Source organism: Nerophis ophidion, linkage group LG21 (genome assembly GCF_033978795.1).
Source record: "Nerophis ophidion isolate RoL-2023_Sa linkage group LG21, RoL_Noph_v1.0, whole genome shotgun sequence".
Taxonomy (NCBI): domain Eukaryota; kingdom Metazoa; phylum Chordata; class Actinopteri; order Syngnathiformes; family Syngnathidae; genus Nerophis; species Nerophis ophidion.
Window position 1 is genome coordinate 435,029 of NC_084631.1, and position 25,014 is coordinate 460,042.

Below are 25,014 nucleotides of genomic sequence, written 5' to 3' on the forward strand. Positions count from 1 at the left end.
GTAGTGTTTTTTCTTGAACTATTTGAAAAAAAAGATATAAAAATAACTAAAAACTGGTTGAAAAATAAACAAGCGATTCAATTATAAATAAAGATTCCTACACATAGAAGTAATCATCAACTTAAAGTGCCCTCTTTGGGGATTGTAATAGAGATCCATCTGGATTCATCAACTTACTTCTAAACATTTCTTCACAAAAAAAGAAATCTTTAACATCAATATTTATGGAACATGTCCACAAAAAGGCAGATCGGTGCAGCGTCTTCATTAATGTGGACCTTGTATCGATCCGTTGTGGTGAAGAAGGAGCTGAGCCGGAAGGCAAAGCTCTCAATTTACCGGTCGATCTACGTTCCCATCCTCACCTATGGTCATGAGCTTTGGGTCATGACCGAAAGGATAAGATCATGGGTACAAGCGACCCAAATGAGTTTCCTCCGCCGTGTGGCGGGTCTCTCCCTTAGAGATAGGGTGAGAAGCGCTGTCATCCGGGAGGAACTCAAAGTAAAGCCGCTGCTCCTTCACATCGAGAGGAGCCAGATGAGGTGGTTCAGGCATCTGGTCAGGATGCCACCCGAACACCTCCCTAGGGAGGTGTTTAGGGCACGTCCAACCGGTAGGAGGCCACGGGGAAGACCCAGGACACGTTGGGAAGACTATGTCTCCCGGCTGGCCTGGGAACGCCTCGGGATCCCCCGGGAAGAGCTAGACGAAGTGGCTGGGGAGAGGGAAGTCTGGGGTTCCCTGCTTAGGCTGCTGCCCCCGCGACCTGACCTCGGATCAGCAGAGGAAGATGGATGGATGGATGGTCCACAAAAGATCTAGCTGTCAACACTGAATATTGCATTGTTGCATTTATTTTCACAGATAATGAACTTACATTCATATTTTGTTGAACTAGGATTTTTGAATTGTTGCTATTTTTAGAACATTTAAAAAAAAATCTCACGTACCCCTTGGTATACCTTCAAGTACCCCCAGTGGTACTCGTACCACCACGCAGTCTGATAGTTTATATATCAATGATGAAATATTAACATTGCAACACATGCCAATACGGCCGCTTTACTTTACTAAATTGCAATTTTAAATTTCCTGGGAGTTTCGTTTTGAAAACGTCATGTAATGATGACGTGTACGCAAGACATCACGCGTTTTTAGGAAGTATGGGCGCTACGCACACACACAGCTAAATGTCGTCTGCTTTAACGGCATAATTACACAGTATTTTGGACATCTGTGTTGCTGAATCTTTTGCAATTTGTCAAATTAATATTGGAGAAGTCCCAGTAGAAAGATGGAGTTGGGAAGCTTTATCCTTTAGCCACACAAACACACGGTGATTCCTTGTGTAAAATTCCCGGAGGTGAAAATTTCCTATGGATCAGAGCGCGGTCAAGCCAACATGAATCCAGACCAAATGTCAACCAGCAGGTTTCGGTGAGAAAATTGTGGTTGAAAAGTCGCTTCTTACCGGAGAAAAGCTGAGCTTGTGGCGTCCATGCAGCTGCTGTCGACTCCCCTGAGACACTGCGCGTCGAGTCACCCGTGGAGACACCCTTCCGACTATCAGGTACTATTTAACTCACTAAAACACTAGCAACACAATAGAAAGATGAGGGATTTCCCAGAATTATCCTAGTAAATGTGTTTAAAAACACCGGAATCCGTCCCAATGCAATCACATTTTGTTTTTTTTTAACTCTTTTTTGTTTTGTTTTTTGTTTGTTTTTTCTAGTCCGTCGCTATCAATATCCTCAAACACAAATCTTTCATCCTCGCTCAAATTAATGGGGAAATTGTTGTTTTCTCGGTCCAAATAGCACTTTTTGTTGGAGGCTCCCATTAAAATCAATGTGAATATGTGAGGAGTCCCCACACTTGTGACGTCATCGTCTGCGACTTCCGGTAGAGGCAGGGCTTTTTTCTTAACACCGACAGTTGCAAACTTTATCGTGGATGTTCTCTACTAAATCCTTTCAGCAAAAATATGGCAGTATCGCGAAATGATCAAGTATGACACATAGAATGGACCTGCTATCCCTGTTTAAATAAGAAAATCTCATTTCAGTAGCCCTTTAAACATATATATATATATATATATATATATATATATATATATATATATATATAAATGGGTTATACTTGTATAGCGCTTTTCTACCTTCAAGGTACTCAAAGCGCTTTGACACTATTTCCACATTCACCCATTCACGCACACATTCACACACTGATGGCGGGAGCTGCTGTGCAAGGCCCTAACCACGAACCATCAGGAGCAAGGGTGAAGTGTCTTGCCCAAGGACACAACAGACGTGAGGAGGTTGGTAGAAGGTGGGGATTGAACCAGGAACCCTCCGGTTGCTGGCACGGCCACTCTCCCAACCGCGCCACGCCGTCCCCATATATATATATATATATATATATATATATATATATATATCAATATGCACGTGTGTGTGTGTGTGTGTGTGTGTGTGTGGAAAAAAAAAACTTGAGGTTAATACGACAAGGAAACAAAGCAAAACACTTGCAGTTTACCCTGAAACAAACCTCTGTTTCCTAAATATTGCGAGCAGGTTGAATGTGCTGCAAGTTGTGACCTTATCCCCCTAAGACAGGAGACTGTTATGTAATGCAGATAATGCTGGCTACACCAGGATTTCAGTAGTCAACACCGATATAGGGTTGTACTTGTAAAGTATCGCGGTACTGATGAATCAAAAACGGTACTATATTCTCTTTGAAAAGTACCGTTTCTTTTTATCTGTGTTGACCCGGCAATGATTTTTCTTTTTTTTTTTTAATGGGCATGAATGCACCCTGTCATGTCGTGACATTGCTGGGTTTATGAGCAGAGGAGCATGTTCAGCAGCACACAATCACAGAGTACTTACAAGCAGACACAGTGTGTAGACATAAAAGGGAGAATGGAAGCATTTTGGCTTAAAAACTGACAATAAAGGTAAAGTTGTAACATTGAAACGTCCTCAGGAAGAGGTGCTTTAAGACATGGCTAGCGAGCTAGCGGCGAGCATCCATCCGCAGTCAGCAGTGTTTTAGCTACTTCTTAAATAAAGTAAGTTTCTTCCAAGTATCAACCCTGCAGGACGAGGAATAGCTAAACATGCTTCACTGTATGAGGATACAATAGCTAACCGGCGTCATTGCTAACAAAAGCTAGCGCGCCTGAATGTAAACAAATGCCATGGGTAGATCTACACCTGACATCCACTGTAATGATACCAAGTACAATAGCGTATCTAGTCGATACAACTAAGATTACATCTATTATTTTTTTTCGTCACAAAATCTTTTTTCCTTTATTTAAAAAAATTGTATTCTGTTTATAAACTCAGTAAATATGTCCCTGGACACATGAGGACCTTGAATATGACCAATGTCTGATCCTTGAAGGTATTCTAAAATAGCAACAATTCAAAAATCCTTTATAAATGTATTCATTGAATAATCAACAAAATATGAATGTAAGTTCATAAAGTGTGAAAAGAAATACAACAATGCAATATTCAGTGTTGACAGCTAGATTTTTTGTGGACATGTTTCATAAATATTGATGTTAAAGATTTATTTTTTTGTGAAGAAATGTTTAGAAGTAAGTTGATGAATCCAGATGGATCTCTATTACAATCCCCAAAGAGGGCACTTTAAGTTGATGATTACTTCTATAGGCTGAGGCCCTCTACAAGAAGGGACAGAGCCGCCTCTACTTCCTCAGGAGGCGAGGATCCATCAACGTCTGTACAAAGATGTTGAAGATGTACTACAAGTTGGTGGTGGCGGGCGCCTTCTTGTACGCCGTGGCCTGCTGGGGTGGCGGACTGAGAGCGAGGGACACTGGTTCCCAGGAGGGTATGATAACCTGGTGTTTACAAGAAACGTGTGCAAGGAAACAGCTCATGTTGCCTGTCTGTCTTTTCTATAGTGGTCCCATTTGTGTCATTTGACCTCATTTCTGCCCCGTGATGGTGTCACTGACCCCTGTTGCAAGCTGGAGGCTGAAGGGGATTCCCAATCTGTACACAAACATCTCAATGGTTGGTCTGCAGCATCCTCAACAAAGGAGTTCTACAATACAGTAAGTTGCATGTTTTGTTGTCTATTTTGGTACACAAAAGTCTCTGCGTGTCAGGCGAGTTTGAATTTACATGGAGCTAGGGCAGGGGTCGGCATCCCAAAATCTTGAAAGAGCCATATTGGACCAAAAATACAAAAACAAATCCGTCTGGAGCCACAAAAAATTAAAAGCCATATTACATACAGATAGTTTGTCATGAGAAAACAATTGAATTATTAGGACGTAAATGCAACTAAATGAGCTCAAATATACCTACAAATGAGGCATAATGATGCAATATATACATACAGCTAGCCTAAATAGCATGTTAGCATCGATTAGCTTGCCGTCATGCAGTGACCATATATATCTGATTAGCACTCCACACAAGTCAATAACGTCAACAAAACTCATCTTTGTGCATTCATGCACAACGTTGATAGTTTGGTGGACAAAATGCGACAGAAAAAGAAGTGGCATAAAACACGTCTGAGAAATTCTGAGAAAATTATGCAAGTAAACAAACTACGGTGAGTTTTAAGGACCGCCAACATTAGTAGGACAAAACGGCGCTCGCCAAATACTCGAATCAGTGAAGCATGTTTAATACAAACTGTGTGCTTTATAACAATTGCGGAGGTTTGTGTCATGTTTGTCCTCCTACAGAAACCATATTAAAACCAAAAATATGTTTTTTTTTCCCCCTCATCTTTTTCCATTGTTCATACCTTTTTGAAAAAGCTCCAGGGAGCCACTAGGGCAGCGATAAAGAGCCGCATGCGGCTGGCCGACCCCCGAGCTAGGGAGTATACAGGTACTAGTTAAGTGTCAAGGTACTAATGAATCAGAAACGGTTCTATACTCTATACTACTTGAAAAGTTCCGGTCCCTGGTCATGACGGTGCGTCGTTATTTCGTGACATTGCTGGTTTGGCGAGCAGAGGAGCATGTTCGGCATCGCACAATCACGGAATACTTACAAGTAGACACAGTGTGTAGACAGAAAAGGGAGAACGGACGCATTTTGGCCTAAAATTTAAAGAAAATGGTGAAGTTAAAACACTGAAACGCCCTCAGGAAGAGGAGCTTTAAAGGGGAACATTATCAGCAGACCTATGTAAGCGTCAATATATACCTTGATGGTGCAGAAAAAAGACCATCTATTTTTTTAACCGATTTCCGAACTCTAAATGGGTGAATTTTGGCGAATTAAACGCCTTTCTGTTTATCGCGCTGGAGGCGATGACGTCAGAACGTGACGTCACCGAGGTAACACAACTGCCATTTTCATTTTCTACACATTACAAACACCGGGTCTCAGCTGTGTTATTTTCCGTAACTTTGACTATTTTTTGGAACCTTGGAGACATCATGCCTCGTCGGTGTGTTGTCGGAGGGTGTAACAACACTAACAGGGAGGGATTCAAGTTGCACCACTGGCCCCAAGATGCCAAAGTGTCTGTCGCCAGACCCCCATTGAATGTGCCAGAGTGTCTCCACATTTGACCGGCAATGCTAAGGCAGACATGGCACAGAGATGTATGGATAACCTGCAAATGCATTTGCAACGATAGTCAACGAAATCACAAAGGTGAGTTTTGTTGATGTTGACTGCCAGCTAATCGATGCTAACATGCTACGCTAATCGATGCTAACATGCTACGCTAATCGATGCTAAAGCAGACATGGTTCAGAGATGTATGGATAACCTGCAGATGCATTTGCAACTATATTACATTTCCTTTCACCCACATTTAATGCGAAAAAAACACTTACCAATCGACGGATTTAGATAGATAGATAGATAGTACTTTATTGATTCCTTCAGGAGAGTTCCTTCAGGAAAATTTAAATTTAAGTATCTCCAGTGTCAAAAGATGCGAAAGTCCTGATCGTTTGGTCCGCACATTTTACCGGCGATGCTGACGCAGCTATTCTGCCATGCTATGGCTATGAATAGCGTCAATAGCTATTCGCTCAATAGCTTCAGTTTCTTCTTCAATATTTTCATACTCCGACCATCTGTTTCAATACATGCGTAATCTGTTGAATCGCTTAAGTCGCTGAAATCCGAGTTTGAATCCGAGCTAATGTCGCTATATCTTGCTGTGGTATTCCCATTGTTTGTTTACATTGGCAGCACTGTGTGACGTCACAGGGACATGGATAGTGGTTTCAAAGATAGCGAAAATAAGGCACTTTAAAGCTTTATTTAGGGATATTCCGAGACCGGTAAAATTTTGAAAAAAACTTCCAAAAATACAACAAGCCACTGGGGACTGATTTTTATGGTTTTTAACCCTTTTGAAATTGTGATAATGTTCCCCTTTAAGACATGGCTAGCTAGCGGCAAACGCCCATCCGCAGTCAGCAGTGTTTTAGCCACTTCTAAATCACTAATCCTCGCCTCCATGGCGACGAATAAAGTGTGTTTCTTACACGTATCTGTGAAAGACTCGTGCCGTCTTGTGGGTTCCAGGGACCACCAAGGAAAGACATGCCTTTGAGCAGGTGTAGACTTCTTTATTTTTCAATAAACAAAAGTCTTTTGCGTGTAGCTTTTCAGCCTTCCCCGTTGTCTGCGTCTGCCTCTCGCTCTCACTCTCTTCCGGGTTGCACGCGCTGCTGCTCGTGTTGTCGTCTCTCTCTCTCGTTCCTTCCTTGTTTGGGTTGCTCTCGCTCCGCACCATCACCAAGTGTTCTCTCCTCCTTCTCCCCTTTTATACAGCGAGAGGAGATTCATTAACAGTGTACAGGTGCACGATCCACACACCTGATCTCAATTGTGGCTTCGCTCCGAGTGCGCCCCGCCCCGCCCCGCCTCGCCGCTCGCTCGCCATCTTGGGCCGGGCTCCAGCGTGCCCTGCCTCTCTGTCGGACAGTATCATCACTAGAGGAGGAGGAATAGCTAAACATGCTTCACTGCACACCGTAGGAGGATTCAAAAGTTCACTGCTGACAGCTAACTAGCAACCCTGAATATAAAAAAATGCCATAGGTGGATCTACACCTAACATCTACTGTACTGATACCAAGTACAATAGTGTATCTAGTCGATACTATTATGATTACATCAATGTTTTTTAGTCACAAATTATTTTTTCCTCTTTTTAAATTTCATATTATTTATAAACTCATTAAATAAGTCCCTGGACACATGAAGACTTTGAATATGACCAATGTATGATCCTCTAATTACTTGGTATCGAATCGACACCTACATTTCTGGTATCATCCAAAACTAATGTAAAGTATCCAAACGACAGAAGAATAAGTGATTATTACATTTTAACAGAAGTGTAGATAGAACATGTTGACACGGAAAATAAGCAGATGTTAACAGTAAATGAACAATTAGAATAATATTACATTTTTACAGCTTGACCCTCATAATGTTGACAAAATAGAATGATAAATGACACAATATGTTGCTGCATACGTCAGCAGACTAATTGGGAGCCTTTGTTTGTTTATTTACTACTAAAAGACAAGTTGTCCAGTTATTTTACTTAAGGACAAAATTTGCAATAAGAAACATATGTTTAATGTACCGTAAGATTTTTGGTTAAAATAAAACCAATAATAAAAAAATGTTGTGGCCAATTTTTTAGGAAAGTACATATTGGTACCGGTACAACCCTCCATGGAGACTGGAAGGGGCCCTATAATGCAAAACCAACATTTCTTACCTATTCTCAGTCACGTGACTTTTTCTTACCTGCTTTCTTCCGGTGAACGAAGTGGTGGTCAACCACACCAACATGGCTACCAACAGCAAACTGTGTGGAAACTATTTGAGTACGCAAGGTCCTAGATCAGGGGTCGGCAACCCAAAACGTTGAAAGAGCCACATTGGTCCCGAAAATACAAAAAAAATCTGTCTGGAGCCGCAAAAAACAAAAAGCCGTATATAAGTCTTACAATGAAGGCAACACATGACGTGTCTATATTAGCTATAACAGCTTACTATCAAAATGACAATGTGTATATGTAGAAAGGTTTTGTTAAGAAACCAATTCTGAGGCTTATCTTATTTAGTTTTTATTGTATATATGTTGACCACATTAACCCTGGCAATGTACCCTGTGTGTATATTTATGTTATGGTTATCCTCAGCATTCATGACTGACTAGCGGTGGCTCACATCCATCACACACAGAGATAGTTCTTATTTTGGGCAGAATTATTGTAGTGTTCCCAACGTTAAAAGGATAAAGCCATTGTTTACAAATTTGGTAACTAAATAACCAGAAAATGTGTTGTTTTCTTACTGTACCGAAAAGGAACCGAACCGTGACCTTTTAAACCGAGGTACGTACCGAAGCGAGATTTTTGTGCATCGTTAAACCCTTACAAGTTACAGTAATCAATTATCACTTATCCTAAAAAGGTCGGGCAAAAGGCCCCTGTGACGGACTTCCTGCCGCCGTCACCGTGTGGGTTGCGAGGACACTTGACACACGACGTCGTAGCAGGTTTGATTGAATTTTATTGGTTCGCACAACCTTTCTTCGGGCTAGTCGGGCGCGGCCATTTCTAGTGCGCCGGTCCTGCTTCCGGGTCGCGCTGCACCTTTCGGTGCTCGCCTGCTGCGTCGGTGGCGGGGACTCATCTTGCTGTGTTCTGGTGTCGTGCTCGTGGTCGGGTTGCCGTGGTTTGCTCCTCTCTCTCTCTCGATCGTGCCCCCTTCGCCTCTCTTAAAGTCTAGGAGCAGATGCGCAGATTGTGAGCAGGTGTGTGTCCTACGCACCTGACTCCGATTGCCGTCCTGCCGCTCCGCGTGCGTCACGCCTCTCCTCACCGCCGCATGCCCCGCCTTCTGGCCTCCATTCTGGTCCGGATTGCCTCTGTCCACCTGCTGTCGGCCCGTTGGCTGCGTCTCTCCACAGCCCCAAACGTGATTATCTTATAGTAAAGTAGGGTTTTTTTACAAATGTGTTTTGTATTTATCACTGTTCTGGGTAACTCACTCCAATAGTGTCTTTTCATTTGAATTTTGTGTGAGTGAGATGACAATTAAACTGCATTTTTGCAAATGCTTGCTTTATTTTGATGAATGTTTATACATTTTTCCCGATGTTTGTCATATTGCAAATAATCTAGGAATCAAGAAAATTGATAGTGATGTTTGGAAAAGTGTGCAAATCCTCTTGAAAAAAGACACACAGTTAGTAAAATTGTTTGTAAGCGAATGGAAAAAAATGTAAATAAGCTCCGTCTTTTTCGCTATCCTCGTGCTGTGGGGCAGACTGGCCCGTACGTGCACATGCATCCTCCGCTTTTGCCATTTCTAATACAAAGTAAAGTACAGTTTCAATTTATATCTGTCAGTAGACTCCATATGGAAGCACTCAAAACTGACCGCGAGAAGACGAGTCCAAGTGGAGGCATTTCAATGAGACCGCCCACAAATCGGCGCATCCTAAAGAAACGGTCAGAGAGCAGCTTTAAGATGATGTGTAAAACATCATCCATGCAACATTTCGACCAAAGAACCACCATTACATGTTATGTAGACCACAAAGAAGTGATTTAATGTGGAAAAAATCATAATGAGGCCCTTTTCAAAAAGGGCTTGGGAATGCCTTTTTACTGTATATCCCATTTTACCGTACTGGCGATGTCATGTGACCCCTCCCCGTTATGTTCCACTCGGGCTACTGACAATCAGCTGCCGCACACGCCAGGAAGTGTTTGGGAAGAGGAATTAATTTGGTCTGAGCATTTTTGAAATAAATTGGAGATAATGGAGAAGCTACAGAAGGAATCCAAGAATCAGTCCGTGAAAAGAACATGTTGGAGTCTGAACAAGTCCTTAAAAAAAGCAGCATGTGGTTGATTGTTTAAAACAACAAAAACAGATGTAGACACAGCAGGGGGCCAGGTACTAATCCCAATCTGTCAATCCACTCTCTCCTGTGGAAGCGCAAACTCATATTTCATTTATTTTTATTTTTTTCCTTGCCTTTGGCAAAGTAAAGAACAGATTTAGAAGACACCAGAGCTCCAAGTCAACCGTGGCAGGAGTGGAAAAGGTTTGAGGGGTTTTCATGTGGGGGGGGGGGGTCGTAGTCTGGCAGAGTTTTGCTGGTTAGGAAGCAGCTGCCTTGACCCATTTCTCTGCTGCTCGGGACTCTGGATTTGATGTGCTCAGAGGGGCCATGCAGACGTGAAACAGTTCTGCCTTTGACTTTTCTGAGGGATGCCTTACAGTTTTGTCAGACAGTCGGTTGAATGGAATGACATACACACACTTGGGGTTTTGTCATTTGCCTTCCATGATTAACTCACCAATATGTGTGTTGTGGAGGGCTAGCATCCACTGCAGAAATGATGCTGTTTGTAATCTTTAGAGCAGGCCTCTGCAATTATTTTGACTCGGGGGGCCACATTTAGAGAACATATTTATTTTTAGGAACACTGATACAAAACCTCACAATAATTTCCTATTGAATCAATCAATCAATCAAAGTTTATTTATATAGCCCTAAATCACAAGTGTCTCAAAGGGCTGCACAAACCACAACGACATCCTCCATACAGCCCACATAAGGGCAAGGAAAAACTCACACCCAGTGGGATGTCGGTGACAGTGACAATGATGACTATGAGAAACCTTGGAGAGGACCGCATATGTCTGCATTGGGACCGTATTGGTCCAAAAATGAAAAAATAAAATCGGTTTGGAGCCACAAAAAATTAAAAGCCTTAGATAAGTGTTTTATCCGCTTCTAAATCACTAATCCTCGCATCCATGACGACAAATAAAGTGAGTTTCTTACAAGTATACAAGAATAGCTAAACATGCTTCACTACACACCGTACTAGGATACAATAGCTCACCGGCGTCCTAACGTGAACAAACGCCATGGGTGGATCTACACTTGACATCCACTGTAATGATACCAAGTTCAGTAGCGTATCTAGTCGATACTACTGATTACATCAATATTTTTTAGCATCAGAAAATGTTTTTTCATTTCATTTTTAATTGATATGTTTATAAACTCAGAAAATACATCTTTAATATGACCAATGTATGATCCTGTAACTACTTGGTATCGGATCGATACCCAAATTTGTGGTATCGTCCAAAACTAATGTAAAGCATTCAGACAACAAAAGAATAAGTCCATCCATCCATTTTCTACCGCTTGTCCCTTTCGGAGGTCGCGGGGGGTCGCTGTAGCCTATCTCAGCTTCATTTGGGCGGAAGGCGGGGTACACCCTGGACAAGACGCAACTCATCGCAGGGCCAACACAGATAGACAGACGACATTCACACACTAGGGCCAATTTAGTGTTGCCAATCAACCTATCCCCAGGTGCATGTCTTTGGAGGTGGGAGGGGCCTATCCCCAGGTGCATGTCTTTGGAGGTGGGAGGAAGCCGGAGTACCCGGAGGGAACCCACGCAGTCACGGGGAGAACATGCAAACTCCACACAGGAAGATCCCGAGCCCGGGATTGAACCCAGGACTACTCAGGACCTAACCCCTCTTCCATTGTGCTGCCAACAAAAGAATAAGTGATTATTACATTTTAACAGAAGTATAGATAGAACATGTTAAAACAGGAAGTAAGCAGATATTAACAGTAAATTAATAAGAACATTAATAATTAATTTTCTACCGCTTGTCCTTAATAATTTTGACAAAATAATAGGTAGATCAGGGATCACCAACGCGGTGCCCGCGGGCACCAGGTCGCCCGTAAGGACCAGATGAGTCGCCCACTGGCCTGTTCTAAAAATAGCTCAAATAGCAGCACTTACCAGCGAGCTGCCTCTATTTTTTAAATTGTATTTATTTACTAGCAAGCTGGTATCGCTTTGCTCGACATTTTTAATTCTAAGAGAGACAAAACTCAAATAGAATTTGAAAATCCAAGAAAATATTTTAAAGACTTGGTCTTCACTTGTTTAAATAAATTCATTTATTTTTTTACTTTGCTTCTTATAACTTTCAGAAGTACAATTTCAGAGAAAAATACAACCTTAAAAATGATTTTAGGATTTTTAAACACATTTACATTTTTACCTTTTAAATTCTTTCCTCTTCTTTCGTGACAATTTTAAATCAATGTTCAAATATTTTTTTTATTGTAAAGAATAATAAATACATTTTAATTTCATTCTTCATTTTAGCTTCTGTTTTTTTGACAAAGAATATTTGTGAAATATTTCTTCAAACCTATTATGATTAAAATTTAAAAAAATTATTCTGGCAAATGTAGAAAATCTGTAGAATCAAATTTAAATAATATTTCATAGTATTTTGAATTTCTTTTAAAATTTTTGTTCTGGAAAATCTAGAAGAAATAATGATTTGTCTTTGTTAGAAATATAGCTTGGTCCAATTCGTTATATATTCTAACAAAATGCAGATTGGATTTTAACCTATTTAAAACATGTCATCAAAATTCTAAAATTAATCTTAATCGGGAAAAATGACTAATGATGTTCCATAAATTCTTTTTTAAATTTTTTCAAAAAGATTCGAATTAGCTAGTTTTTCTCTTCTTTTTTTTGGTTGAATTTTGAATTTTAAAGAGTCGAAATTGAAGATAAACTATGTTTCAAATTTTTTTTTTTTTTTCCTGTTTTGTCCTCTTTTAAACTGTTCAATTAAGTGTTTTTTCCCCCCTCATTTATTCTCTACTAAAAACCTTCCGTAATAGGAAAAAAAATGTAAAACAGAATGACAGACAGAAATACTCATTTTATATATATATATATATATATATATATATATATATATATATATATATATATATATATATATATATATATATATAGATATAGATTTATTTATTAAAGGTTAATTGAGAAAATTTGCCATTTCTGGCACTGTATTCAAGTGTGTATCACACTGGTAGCCCTTGGCATTAATGAGTACCCAAGAATAGCTCTTGCTTTCAAAAAGGTTGTTGACCCCTGAGGTGTATACATGACACAATATGTTACTGCATATGTCAGCAGACTAATTAAGAGTCTTTGTTTGCTTACTTACCACTAAAAGACAAGTTGTCTTGTATGTTTACTATTTTATTTAAGGACAAATTGCAATAATAAACATATTTTTAATGTACCCTAAGATTTTTTGTTAAAGTCAATATTGCCATTTTTTGTGGTCCCCTTTTTTTAGGAAAGTATCGAAATACATTTTGGTACCAGTACCAGTACCAAAATATTTGTATAGGGACAACTGTATTGTGTTGGTATGGAAGTATGAATACTTTGCCAACCCTATACAGTAGGAAATGAGGCACAAAAAAACTATTCATGCCAAAAAATATAATACATTTGAATAATAACAATCATCAATCATGTCACTGAAAACCTTAGTTTGGTGTGGATAGTCTTCCCAGGGTTGTATCTCATAGTTCTGCAGCACAAACACATTTTGCTGTGTTTTCTGCAAATACCTTCTTCGACATAGAGCCATTGACGCGGGAAATAAAAAATCTCAAGTTGCTTGTGCCTTTATTCACTGGCGATGAAATGATGCAAACAAGCCGAGAGTGAAAGGTCAACCTCATTGTTTGGAGTCAACTACATCCTGTTGTATAGTATAATCCCTGAAAGGAGTTGTTATTGTGTGGGTGTGGCGGTACTGCTGTACCACAGGCTGTCAAAGTGAAATATAGCTACCCGACACACACAAAAACAGAAAGAAATGGGGCACTGTACAACTGAATTGTCTCACATGAGTCATAAAGTAGACAAGAAACAATGCTGGGAGAACTGTGCTCGGTGTTGGGACTGCAGACAAGGAAGGACAGATATGTGAAGAAAGGCTCGGGCGGTTAAAGGAAGGTGCTTATTAATATGAGAGATGGAAATAGCACTGATTATTACAGGGATGTCAAACTGGTTTTCAATGAAGGCCACATTGCAGTTATGGCTGCCATCAGATGTATGAATTTGCTTCTGGATTTCATTATCAATTATAGTAGACTGTCGATTTTACACTAAAAACTTTACACTTCCAAAATTTACGGAAAAATATATATAAATATTTTTTTATAACAATTTACGGTAAAAGGAAAAACAGCAATAGTGTCTTTTGTTTTTTTTTAATGGAATAAGCTGGCAGCTTGGTTGCCAGAATGTCTGTGTTTAATTGATATTGGTTTATACAACATTATATATTCCCTCCCACGCCCCCAGGGGAGACCGAAAGCAATGGATGTCGAGCAGGTCTAACATTATATTGTGAAAGTCCAGTCCATAGTGGATCCAACATAACGGTGATAGTCCAGTCCATAGTGGATCCAATATAGTAGTGAGAGTCCCGTCCATAGTGGAGCCAGCAGGAGACCATCCCAAGTGGAGGCGGATCAGCAGCGCAGAGAAGTCCCCAACCGATGCACAGGCGAGGGGTCCATCCTGGGTCCCGAATCTGGACCGCCAGTACTTCATCCATGGCCACCAGATCCGGGGCCCCCTTCCCCTGCCCCCCTTCCATAAGGGAGAGGGGGGCAGGGGAGAAAAAGAAAAGAAACTGCAGATCAACTGGTCTAAAAAGGGAGTCTATTTAAAGGCTAGAGCAGGGGTCGGGAACCTTTTTGGCTGAGAGAGCCATGAAAGCCAAGTATTTAAAAATGTATTTCCGTAAGAGCCATATAATATTTTTATAACACTGAACACAACTAAACGCTTGCTTTTTTAATTAAGACCAACATTTCTAGAGTATAATAGTTCTCTTATTCTTTGTAATAACATTGTTATTCTGAAGCTAACTGTGGTGGGGGAGTGGCCTGTGGGCCTGCAGCAAACTTGGGTGTCCCAGGACCGGCCTCAAAATCAGCGACAGGTGCGTAGATGGTCACCTGGGCCTTGTTATCTAATCACCTGTCGCTCTGTTATAAGCAGCAGCCAGGAGGAGAGACGGGGTGGAGGCTGGAGCCAGAGCGCGAGCGAGAGAGAAAAATACAATTGCTGGAAAGCAACTGAGGGACTTATTGAAAAATAACACAATAATGTAACCCTAAAAAGTGCTCTCATGTCGGTGCTTGGTGGTCTGAAGAATCCCTAGGAGGGCAAGCTCCACACTAACCAATAATAAATAAATTACTACTTACCATTAATCCAACTTCTTGAACATAAAAAACATGAAAATGTTTTATATTTTGAACGTTATTTTTAACACTGTGATTACAAGTGGAATTATTCATTACTTATCGTGTTAAGGAATGTCAGCTCAGATTTATCTGAGAGCCAGATGCAGTCATCAAAAGAGCCACATCTGGCTCGAGAGCCATAGGTTCCCTACCCCTGGGCTAGAGTATACAAATGAGTTTTAAGATGAGGCTTAAATGCTTCTACTGAGGTAGCATCTCCAACTGTTACCGGGAGGGCATTCCAGAGTACTGGTGCCCGAATAGAAAACGCTCTGTAGCCCGCAGACTTTTTTGGGGCTCTGGGAATCACTAATAAGCCGGATACTATTAAAGTTTAAAAGTAGAAAATGGATGGATGGAAAATGAAAAAAATCAATTACATTTATTGAGAAAAAATGACCGTATTTTCTAAACTATAAGGCGCACTTAAAATCTTGTTTTTTCTTCTAAAAACTCGACAGTGCGCCTTATAACCCGGTGCGCCTAATGTACGGAATAATTCAATTTTTTGTTACCGACCTCGAAGCAATTTTATTTGGTGCATGGTGTAATGATAAGTGTGACTAATAGATGGCAGTCCTACAAAGAACCGCCATTACATGTAATGTAGATTAGTGGTCCCCAACCCCCGGGCCCGATTGGGACCGGGCCGCAGAAGAATTTTTTATTAATTTTTATTTAAAAAAAAAACAAAAAACGTTTTTATTTTTTTTTTTTTTAATTAAATCAACATAAAAAACACAATATACATTTACAATTAGTGCACCAACCACAAACACCTCCCTTTTTCATGACAAAAACGTCCCTTTTTCATGGATTCTCCCCCCCCCTGGGCCGCGGGACACATTATTAAGCGTTGACCGGCCCGCGGATACAAAAAGGTTGGGGACCTCTGATGTAGACCACGAGGAAGGGTTTTCAATTTAGGAAAAAAATAATAATAATATTACTCCTTTTAAATGCGCTCTATAATCTGCCCTATATGAAAAAAATGTTTTTTTTTTTTTTTTTTAAATAGACCATTCATCGGCAGTGCGCCTTATATTCCGGTGTGCCCTATGGTCCGGAAAATACGATACGTACTTTATTAAAAAATCATTTCCAGGTGTCTGCGGGCCAGACGTGGTCCCCGGGCCTTGAGTTTGACACCTGTGTATTAGCAGAGGTATAAAATGAACGGAACATGGAAGTGATCCAGTGCAACATGGCTTCATATTTGCCGTGTGTTGCACATTTCAGTCATGGACTCGCCACAGCAGACAAATAAACACAGAGAGACTTTTAGTTTGCTGCTTTGTTTACAATGCCATGCAGGAAGAAGGTCTGCGGGTGATGCTGGACGAGGGAGCAGCAGGAGGGGGAAAAATAGCAAATAATACCCACCAAAATCTCAGGAGAGCTTTTTGCAGGCAGGTTATATCAGGTCAGATGGAGATCTGGCTCGCCTGCAGCGGCTACAGTAGAGGCGGCGGTAATGTGACCCCGTTTTTTTTTTTTACATTATTATTCCTGCCCTCTGCTCGTGAAAAGTAGCTTAGCCCCAGGTAGATAAATAGGAAAACATGTTTAGCTTCAGTGGAGACGACACGCCAGGTCGTGTTCCCTTTTTCCATGCAGTACTTTTACAACTGTACTCTATATAAATCAAGTACTTTCTTTAACAATAAGCAAGTGCAGATGTGAGCCAGCAGTACACAGACAGAAAAGCACAACAACAAACAATTACACACGCACACAAACATTAGGGAAAACGGCGCCGATATCATAAAATGGAAAATGTACAAAAACATCTGTCAAATAGCTACAAAGTCAAGGATTTGAGTCCTTGAATAATCAATGGTACATTAAGATCAAATGAGCCTATATACCGCATTTTCTTGAATTGCCGCTAGGGCGCTAATTAATTTAAAACCTCTTCTCATTACGGCGCTTACCAGAGGCATGCGGTAAATTTAGGCTTGCGCTTATAAATTTGAGTGTGATGTAAGGATACCATCATGAAAAGCACATTTAAAAAAAAAAACCTTATTATGGTCTCACCTTTACTTATAAATGAAGTCCATGCACAGCTCCTTCTGATCAAAAGCATCGATAACTTGTTTATAGAAGTCTTCCTTATCTTTCTTCTGTTTTAAAAGTCTCTCTGTCTCGATGGAGATCTTCCTTTATTACCTCCTGCTTCCATTGAAAGTCCAGTTTAGAAAACGGTTTTATTTTAGATATGTAATCCTCCATGTTAAAAGTGCAAGCGAGAGGAAAAAATAAAGGATCGCTGCTCACTCTTGCTGCTTGTTGTCACTTCTTCTGCAGCCGAGTAGTCGCAGGAAGGATCACTAGCGCCCTCTACCACCAGGAGGCGGGAGTCATTTAATGACTCCTATTTGACACACGCAGCTACGGCATTTTAATAAAAAATAGCTGCTTACTGTTCTTTTTAGCATATTCAATAGCTTGGACCTTAAATCCTACTGAATAGTTCTTAATCTTCTTCCCTTTATGCGATTTCAAATAGTTGAAATTAGCCTCCTCCATTTTGAAAATGATGACAGGTGAAGTGTCACTTGTGACGTGACGAGTTTGACCCGGCGGAAATTCTAGACATGCGCTAATAAAAATAATATTTTGCGAAACGAGTTTGACCCGGCGTTAATCCTGACCCGGCAGTAATTCTAGGCAGGTGCATACTATATACCCGGCGGCAATTCAAGGAAATGCGGTAGCTAGAATACAAGGAGTCGTTAATACAATGAATCCATACAAATTAGAGATGTCCGATAATATCGGACTGCCGCTATTATTGGCCGATAAATGCTTTAAATTTTAATATCGGTATTGGTTTCAAAATTATCGGTATCGGTTTCAAAAAGTAAAATGTATGACTTTTTAAAACGCCGCTGTGTACACGGACATAGGGAGAAATACATCCATCCATCCGTCCATTTGCTACCGCTTGGGTCTCTGGGGCCTATCTTAGCTGCATTCGGGCGGAAGGCGGGGTAAACCCTGGACTAGTCACCCCCTCATCGCAGCTCACATTCACACACTAGGGCCAATTTAGTGTTGCCAATCAACCTATCCCCAGGTGCAGTCTTTGGAGGTGGGAGGAAGCCGGAGTACCTGGAAGGAACTCACACAGTCTCGGGGAGAACATGCAAACTCCATACAGAAAGATCCCGAGCCCAGGACCACTCAGGACCTTCGTATTGTGAGGCAGACGCACTAACCCCTCTGCCACCGTGCTGCTGGAGCGCCAACAAACCTTAAAGGCACTGCCTTTGCGTGCCGGCCCAGTCACACAATATCTACAGCTTTTCACACACACAAGTAAATGCAAGGCATACTTGGTCAACAGCCATACATGTCACACTGAGGGTGGCCGTATAAACAACTTTAACACTGTTACAAATACGCGCCACACTTTGAACCCACACCAAACAAAAATGACAAACACATTTCGGGAGAACATCCGCACCGTAGCACAACAGAACAAATACCCAGAAGCCCTTGCAGCACTATCTCTTCCGGGACGCTACAATATACAACCCCCCCCCCCAACTCAACCTCCTCGTGCTCTCTGAGGGAGAGCATTTCCAAAATTCCAAGCTGCTGTTTTGAGACATGTTAACAAAACAAATAATGCACTTTGTGACTTCAATAATAAATATGGCAGTTTCTTGTTGGCATTTTTTTCCCATAATTTGAGTTGATTTATTGTGGAAAACCTTGTTACATTGTTTAATGCATCCATCGGGGCATCACAATAAAATTAGGCATAATAATGTGTTCATTCCACAACTGTATATGTCAGTATCAGTTGATATCGGTATCGGTAATTAAGAGTTGGACAATATCGGAATATCGCATATTGGCAAAAAAGCTATTACCGGACATCTCTAATACAAATCCAAAACAAATGCAGAGGATTCACATTATTAAATGTCAATTCCTACTTATAATCACCAATTATTATTATTGGTTCCTGGAATTTTTTATTTCATTTACTGTCTGGTGCTCTTCTTTTGGTTTCCATTTCCTGTTTGCCTCCTTCGTGACAATCATTTGCCTTGCAGCAAATTCGTGCATAGCTTTTCCTACGCTCCCTCGGTTTTTGTCGTTCAGACTTCAGTACATTTTTACCTGTGCTACTCCTGCTGTCTCTGCATCCTGGGGTCACGCTTCAATCTGCGTTTGTGCAGAACGCAACAATTAGTACATAGTGTCAGCCTGTCCACCTGCATAATACTGTATGAATAGAATTGCATGAAATTAATTATTGTATTAATACAAAATGTTTTATACCACCTTGTAGATGAATGCATTATTTATCATCCATATTTATGTTTAATAGACAACGTATATGGCAGTTTTATCTTTCGCATACTCTATTATTTCAGTCAAGTTTTACTCCTTGATGTATTTCATTTTATTGTACACTTTTTCATTAGTTTCTTTTACTACCACAAAATGGTAAATTGGCACATGAACACAAAAAGTGAACAAAATGATCAGCAATTGCGGAAATAGGATAGGGGGCTTCTTCCTGCTGCTTTTTGGACATTTTGAATTGTGTAACTGTAAACATGTGATGTACTTCAGTGTAAGTTTACACTACGTTACGCTTTATAATACAGAGTCAAATTGCACTTCCTTTAATTGTCATTGGAAATAAATACAACATTGTATTTAAAGCACACGGTGAAACAGGAAGCATAATAATTATATAAAATAAAAAATACTAATAAAATAAATTGGATTCCATTTATACTTCACATCTTTGCTGCATACTAGGGTTGTCCCGATATCAATATTTTAGTACCGCTACCAAAATGTATTTCCATTCCTTTCAATACTTTTCTAAATAAAGGGGACCACAAAAAATGGCATTATTGGCTTTATTTTAACATTAAACATATGCTTATTATTGCAATGTAGTCCTTAAATAAAATAGTGAACATACAAGACAACTTGTCTTTTAGTAGTAAGTAAACAAACAAAGGCTCCTAATTAGTCTGCTGACGTATGCAATAACATATTGTGTCATTTATACACCTATTATTTTGTCAAAATTTTAAAGAACAAGCTGTAAAAATTGATTATTAATCCACTTGTTCATTTACTGTTAATATCTGCTAATTTTCTGTTACAACGTGTTCTATCTACACTTCTGCTAAAATGTAATAACCACTTATTCTTCTCTTGTTTGGATTTTTTTCATTAGTTTTGGATGATACCACACATTTAGGTATCGCTCCGATACCAAGTAGTTGCAAGATCTCACATTGGTCATATTCAAAGTCCTCATGTGTCCAGGGGCATATTTCCTGAGTTTATAAATGTTATGAGTTTTTAAAAAAGGAAAAAAGGATTTTGTGATGATAAAAAATAGTGATGTAATCATAGTAGTATCGACTATATACTAGATAGTAAAAGGAAGTCTAAGTCTAGATACGCTCTTGTACTTTGTATCATTACAGTGGATGTCAGGTGTAGATCCACCCATGGCATTTGTTTACATTCAGGAATGCTATCTTTTGTTAGCGGTGACGCCAGTGAGCTATTGTATCCTCCTACTGTGTGTAGTGAAGCATGTTTAGCTATTCCTCGTCCTGCAGTGATAATGTACTTGTACAAATCTCACTTTATTTGTCACCATAGAGGCAAGGATTTGTGATTTAGAAGAAGCTTAAACACTGTCGACTGCAGATGGATGTTCGCCGCTAACTCGCTAGCCATGCCCCATTATTTACTTTTTACTTTTTAAATTTGATCTCAATTCTGTACACTGCTGCTGGCCTTCAGTACTATCTGTCTATCTGTCTATCTGTCGGTCCGTCCGTCGGTCTGTCCGTTGGTCCGTCCGTCCTTTAAAGCACCTCTTCCTGAGGGTGTTTCAGTGTTACAATTTCACCTTTATAGTCTGTTTTTAAGCCAAATTGCGTCCATTCTCCCTTTTTTGTCTACACTCTGTGTCTGCTTGTAAGTACTCTGTGATTGTGCGCTGCCGAACATGCTCATCTGCTCGTAAACCCAGCAATGTCGTGACATGACGAGGCGCTGTCATGCCCGGGAAGCGGTACTATTCAGAGTATAGTACCGTTTTTGATTCATTAGTAGCGCAATATTATACTAGTACCGGTATACCATAATACCCTACTGCATACATGAATGTAAACATGCAGTGATCATAAAATAAGCCATTTATCTATTGCTTTTAAAAACTAATAATTAAAAATAGTCTTTAATGTATTGTTGTATTATTTTTTAGTGCATTATTTTCCACAACAGGATTTTATTTTATTTTCTGAAATATGTTAGTCTGCAAAAGAAATAGACCCACTGTAGTCGACGCTGGTTTCTAGGATCATTTTCAATGTTTTCGTATACAAACGCATATGAAAGGATCAAAGCACATCTTTTTGATCATTTAAACTGTGTCCACAACTTAGAATAAAACAACACCTAAAATAAACATTCCTGCCTCCCAGATGAGCTTAGCAGCAACACCAAATGGTCGTTTGAAGGAGAGACATTCTTCCAATGATGCAATGCTCATCTGTTGCCTCAACCTTGAGCTCTTCTTCGCTTTGGAAACTGTATTTTCCGGTGGTAACTGTAGGGGTTTTTTTGGAAATATTGTTAGACCTTTTTAACATTGGCTTCTTTTAACTAGGGGATATCATAAGTAGGATGTGACTTTAGGCTTTACACCAGACCTGGGCAAATTAAGGCCCAGGGGCCACATGCGGCCCATTAAACTTTTCAATCAGGCCCGCCGGACATTCCCAAATATTTTTTTTAAGATCTTTAAGATGGAAAGTGTAGCTGCCATTATGATGTGCAGTGATGTTTTATAATGACCGTAAGGCTGGAACTATACAAAGTATTTCAATGGTTGGAATGTGTGCTTTTGCATGACATACTAGTTACTATGGTCATCTTATTAGTTACTATGGTCATCTCATTAGTTACTATGGTCATCTTATTAGTTACTATGGTCATCTCATTAGTTACTATGGTCATCTTATTAGTTACTATGGTCATCTCATTAGTTACTATGGTCATCTCATTAGTTACTATGGTCATCTTATTAGTTACTATGGTCATCTCATTAGTTACTATGGTCATCTTATTAGTTACTATGGTCATCTCATTAGTTACTATGGTCATCTCATTAGTTACTATGGTCATCTCATTAGTTACTATGGTCATCTTATTAGTTACTATGGTCATCTCATTAGTTACTATGGTCATCTTATTAGTTACTATGGTCATCTTATTCATCTTATTAGTTACTATGGTCATCTTATTAGTTACTATGGTCATCTCATTAGTTACTATGGTCATCTTATTAGTTACTATGGTCATCTCATTAGTTACTATGGTCATCTTATTAGTTACTATGGTCATCTCATTAGTTACTATGGTCATCTTATTAGTTACTATGGTCATCTCATTAGTTACTATGGTCATCTCATTAGTTACTATGGTCATCTCATTAGTTACTATGGTCATCTTATTAGTTACTATGGTCATCTAATTATCAATCAATCAATCAATGTTTACTTATATAGCCCTAAATCACTAGTGTCTCAAAGGGCTGCACAAACCACCACGACATCCTCGGTAGGCCCACATAAGGGCAAGGAAAACTCACACCCAGTGGGACATTGGTGACAATAATGACCCAGTGGGACGTCGGTGACAATGATGACTATGAGAACCTTAGAGAGGAGGAAAGCAATGGATGTCGAGCGGATCTAACAGGATACTTCGAAAGTTCAATCCACAATGGATACAACACAGTCGCGAGAGTCCAGTCCAAGGAGGATCCAAGACACAGCAGCGAGAGTCCCGTTCACAGCGGAGCCAGCAGGAAACCATCCCAAGCGTAGGCGGACCAGCAGCGCAGAGATGTCCCCAGCCGATACACAGGCGAGCAGTACATGGCCACCGGATCGGACCGGACCCCCTCCACACGGGAGAGTGGGACATAGAAGAAAAAGAAAAGAAACGGCAGATCAACTGGTCTAAAAAGTGAGTCTATTTAAAGGCTAGAGTATACAAATGAGTTTTAAGGTGAGACTTAAATGCTTCTACTATGGTCATCTTATTAGTTACTATGGTCATCTTATTAGGTACTATGGTCATCTTATTAGTTACTATGGTCATCTCATTAGTTACTATGGTCATCTCATTAGTTACTATGGTCATCTTATTAGTTACTATGGTCATCTCATTAGTTACTATGGTCATCTTATTAGTTACTATGGTCATCTAATTAGTTACTATGGTCATCTCATTAGTTACTATGGTCATCTTATTAGTTACTATGGTCATCTCATTAGTTACTATGGTCATCTAATTAGTTACTATGGTCATCTTATTAGTTACTATGGTCATCTTATTAGTTACTATGGTCATCTAATTAGTTACTATGGTCATCTTATTAGTTACTATGGTCATCTTATTAGTTACTATGGTCATCTTATTAGTTACTATGGTCATCTAATTAGTTACTATGGTCATCTTATTAGTTACTATGGTCATCTTATTAGTTACTATGGTCATCTAATTAGTTACTATGGTCATCTTATTAGTTACTATGGTCATCTTATTAGTTACTATGGTCATCTCATTAGTTACTATGGTCATCTTATTAGTTACTATGGTCATCTCATTAGTTACTATGGTCATCTAATTAGTTACTATGGTCATCTTATTAGTTACTATGGTCATCTTATTAGTTACTATGGTCATCTAATTAGTTACTATGGTCATCTTATTAGTTACTATGGTCATCTTATTAGTTACTATGGTCATCTTATTAGTTACTATGGTCATCTAATTAGTTACTATGGTCATCTTATTAGTTACTATGGTCATCTTATTAGTTACTATGGTCATCTAATTAGTTACTATGGTCATCTTATTAGTTACTATGGTCATCTTATTAGTTACTATGGTCATCTTATTAGTTACTATGGTCATCTAATTAGTTACTATGGTCATCTTATTAGTTACTATGGTCATCTTATTAGTTACTATGGTCATCTAATTAGTTACTATGGTCATCTTATTAGTTACTATGGTTATCTTATTAGTTACTATGGTCATCTAATTAGTTACTATGGTCATCTAATTAGTTACTATGGTCATCTTATTAGTTACTATGGTCATCTTATTAGTTACTATGGTAATATCATTAGTTACTATGGTAATATCATTAGTTACTATGGTCATCTCATTAGTTACTATGGTCATCTCATTAGTTACTATGGTCATCTCATTAGTTACTATGGTCATCTCATTAGTTACTATGGTCATCTAATTAGTTACTATGGTCATCTAATTCACAGCAGCTCAGACGAGGCACCAAGCAGTGTGGGTGGGGAGCGTTTCCACCGAGTGTTTCCAGTGTGAACACCCTGGAATGCGGGTGTCAGGGACAAACGTGGAAGGAGATTTTTACAACAAAAATTCTAAACCTTAGTGATGTATCAGATTGTAGGTGGGTTTTTTTTGTACCCTTTGCATTCATATTTTGCTGTGTTTGTTGCGTTACGCTTGATTGCAAAATATGTCAATCGAGAGACGGTGTGACGTTCATATGTTGTCAATATTCACTGTTTTATCGTTCATAGTTATTTTTTATTTATTTATTTATTTTTTTGTGTCCTGTCCAGCTTCTCAAACAAATCATGTAGTTGATGTAGATGCCCGTATCGGCTGATCAGATTTACTTTACAAAAGAGAAGTGTGGGATACTTCTCTTGTTGCCTTATTTGTATTTGACTTTATTAAATGTATTTATAT

The 25,014-nt window shown here is 39.5% G+C and overlaps 1 protein-coding gene across 2 annotated transcripts in view; it reads left to right on the forward strand.

Moving 5' to 3' along the window:
- Window positions 1-25,014, forward strand: part of nedd9 (neural precursor cell expressed, developmentally down-regulated 9) — a 248,972-nt gene that overhangs the window by 113,533 nt on the left and 110,425 nt on the right. For both annotated transcript variants that reach the window (XM_061881515.1, XM_061881514.1), the window contains 2 exons: window positions 3,693-3,873; window positions 3,947-4,099. The gene's annotated coding sequence lies outside the window, so the exon portion shown is untranslated. The remainder of the gene's footprint in view (window positions 1-3,692; window positions 3,874-3,946; window positions 4,100-25,014) is intronic.